Source organism: Notothenia coriiceps, unplaced genomic scaffold, assembly GCF_000735185.1.
Source record: "Notothenia coriiceps isolate Sejong01 unplaced genomic scaffold, NC01 NC01_scaffold00037244, whole genome shotgun sequence".
NCBI classification, from domain to species: Eukaryota; Metazoa; Chordata; class Actinopteri; order Perciformes; family Nototheniidae; genus Notothenia; species Notothenia coriiceps.
The window spans coordinates 7,095,847-7,099,330 of record NW_011369945.1 but is presented as its reverse complement, the minus strand read 5'-3'; the positions used below and the strand labels follow the sequence as shown (position 1 = coordinate 7,099,330).

Sequence of the window (3,484 nt, the reverse complement as noted above, 5' to 3'; positions counted from 1 at the left end):
TTTTATGGCTGTGAATAAATGAATGTGTCTGAACTATCACAACAGGCAAGCCTGGGTTGCTATAACAACAGCTGCTGCTATATCTGTCACTGCTGTGGGTCTCGGCTAGTTGGAACAGCAACATACATCACATCTCCCGATAACTGCCAGTCTTTTCCCCCTTTATCTCTTCTTGATTTCACTTTTGTCATCTTTGTTTGTCGTATACAGTCTTTCTGGCTTTGCTTATCAGGACCTGCTCTGCTCACACTGAATATAACTATCAGCTATACAATACTTGATCTCAGATCAGTAATACTGACATTTACTTTCAATACAAACTAATCAAACTATTTTTTCGTTAGCTGTGCTGCTAATGAGAGCTAAACAACAGTGATCCATACTGTGGTTAATTAAAGCCCACGCTTTCCTTTCAACAGTATACCGCCGCAGTCACAAACAATACAGAGCATGTATTACAGTAAAGTCAATACTGCACTTTCTTCTCAACATCAAAATTTACTCATCCAGTTCTACAATTTCAAAAGGCATCGGCACATAAACAGAAGTACAGACTTGTCAATAAACATAAGAGATTGAACACAGGATGTGAAATGCATTGAATTTAATCGTTCAATAGCAGCTCATACACACATATCTGTAACGGACAAAGAACAGCGTGGTATGATTGAATCAAGCATTTTAAAACACTTCTTCAGTGTTGTTGTACTATAAAAGTAGGCACACATTCAGTCTCAATAGCAATGATTTGTAGACCACCAGCAACAGTCAAAGCTTTTAGAGAAATTGCTTGCAATAACTTGTGCTGAACATGCATACAAGATTTATTCAGAGGAAGAAAACTACAGGAAAGATCTCCTGATTAATTCAAATGAACTGAAATAAGAGTCAATTCAACGTCTTTCATTTTTCATTTTTTCCATTACACACACAGCAAAACAGGGAAGATGCACAGCCATACAGTATAAAAGCTATGCAAACCATTTTCCTTAAAAAAACATGAGAAATCACGGAGGCGCCACTAACTACTAAGAAAATATTCCCTAATTCTACACACTGGCTGATATTTATTTGATGATAAGTGCAGGACACTTACATTTTTGTTCCTTAACCTTCTGTTTTTGTGAAAGAACTTATTTTCAGAAACCTGGACCGAAGGTAAACCAAAAGAAAGTGGAACAGAAGGAGAAAAATGAAGCACTTGGACATTATTCACTCTTAGCATAACACAGTCGATACACAGGGGCGGTCGGCTGGCAGGATTCCTGTCTGAGAAAGTCGTACTTTCATAGTGGCAAAGATGAGGTTGTGGTATATATTTTCAGTCACATGACACCGAAGCCCATCATGATTAATACCTGGAAAAGAGCAGAGATTCGGGTTCAATCTTATTCAACATAGAATGATTTATATGCTAAATAACCTGTCCTGTCTGAAATAATAAACAGTATGCAAACTCGCCATAATCAAATTCAAATCAACAACTAGGTCCATCCGGATTATTGTAATTCAGCAGTTCTATTTCATAAACATGCAAATGCCATACACTTTAGATGCTATAATTGACTATCTTCGCTATGCAGGTCAGTGCCCGAGGGGACTGTGTTTGAATTGCCTGCATTTGAAATGGTCATGCTCATATAGAATTGTTAAATGAAACACTGTACATTGAATGGAGATTGAATGTGAATGGAGGGCTTGTGATCAGGTGACATTTCTAAAAATGGCAAAAATGAAAGCCATTTTGAATGGAACAAGCAAGAGGGGGTGTTAAAGCAACAGGACTCCACTACAGATCGGCACACTTATGAGGACTAAAGGCACAAACAATGGGTTGAAAGAGAGGGGGATGTTTCACTGATCGGGATCAGGTTGAGAGAGCCACATGTAAAATACCGTGTTATTGACAACTGCTTTTATTTGGTAACAGGAGCGTCTGGGTTGTCTTTCTGCTCAGAGGGAATGGCTAGGTAGTTTGTCCTGCAGGCAAATTGGTAGAAAAACAGAGGAGTGTCTAAGACCTGGTGGTAGGCCCTTATGCAAAAATAATAGTGTGAATTTAGGTTTAAACAGCATTGACTGGGAACAACGTGACCCTTCACCCTTCGAGTGTTGGGCTTTTGTTCATTCATATTGTACCTTATTCATGATGCAATAACAATGTACACTCCCAGAGGAAATGAATTGTAAAAGATAAAAACCGTCATTGTGATGTGAGCAGTGGGAGCTATTGTGCGGGTTGTGCATCAGGAAGACTGACGGCCTCATTTAGTATTAACAGCAACTTTCATATTGTTGAAAACCACAACACCATCACCAAATATGCACCCTATTCAACAGAGCTGCACAGAAACTGTGTAGAAGCACAATTCATAAAAGTGAAATAATTCACATTTCAAACAGAGCCTCGTTTTATATCTTGTGTTCCATATGTCCCTTGGTAACATGACTTATATGATCTGAGTCACTCATTTATCACAAAATGTAACCCTAAAAATGGTCTAGTACGTATCCATTAAGCAGGGACGGCTGAGATGCCAACAACAAAACACTGTGGGATGTGCTGTGATGCAGGTCAATAACAGCTGTGAGCCGGACACATCCCATAAACCCTTTCAGTGCAGGAACTGAGGAATAATATAGATTTACGAACATTAGTTTATTTAATGCTTAAAATAATCCAATCCTGATCTGTTTTCGGATCAATAAATACTGAGGGCTGAATTATACTTTACAATACATTAGTCAGCAGCTCCTCATGGACTTGATCTGCCACAAAATGATTACCTTGCAGTCATTAAACCGCTCTTAAAAAAGCATAATCTAGATGCTTCAGTAATGAACAATTACAGGCCCATATCAAACCTCCCATTTCTAGNAAATACAAGAAAATATGTATTTACCATGGTAATTGTTATGGTGCCAGGGGGTACTATGGTAACATTTCATATGGCTGTTGGAGGGCTTGATAACCCACTACCCCTGGCACCATAACAATTACCATGGTAAATACATATTTTCTTGTATTTGTGTCATACCTGTACTAAACTGTAGATACTGTAGAATGTACAATGGTAGGCTATATCAAATACAAAATAATGGACTGAGGCAAATACAAATAATACATGGACTCAACATGTATTAACATGTATTAACATTTTTAATTTATACTACCGAACATACAATATTGCATGAAAAAACATAATGGCCTAACGTGGCCGAACAAATTGATTTTTTAAAAAATGTTTTCCTTTTGAGGATCTTCGCCGAATTGGAGAGTTTCTGGCGTATGTAGCCCTTGATCTCCGTCTCTGTCTTCTCTTTGAAGACAGATTTAACTTCACCTAAAGAGAGAAAGAAATAAAGAAAAGGGAAATTAACAGATGAAGAGACAAATGACAGACAGACAGACAGACAGACAGACAGACAGCAGGGATCCAAACTCATCAGGTATGAAAAAGGTGACAAGGATCCGAGCCCCCCC

The 3,484-nt window shown here is 38.3% G+C and overlaps 1 long non-coding RNA gene across 1 annotated transcript; it reads right to left on the bottom strand.

Annotated features, from left to right (window-relative positions):
• Nucleotides 1-571: 571 nt before the first annotated feature.
• Nucleotides 572-2,392, bottom strand: LOC104964570 (uncharacterized). Its single transcript, XR_800432.1, has 2 exons — nt 1,897-2,392; nt 572-1,358 (listed from the first exon to the last, which is right to left on the bottom strand). It is a non-coding gene; the product is annotated as an uncharacterized lncRNA (long non-coding RNA).
• Nucleotides 2,393-3,484: the final 1,092 nt, after the last annotated feature.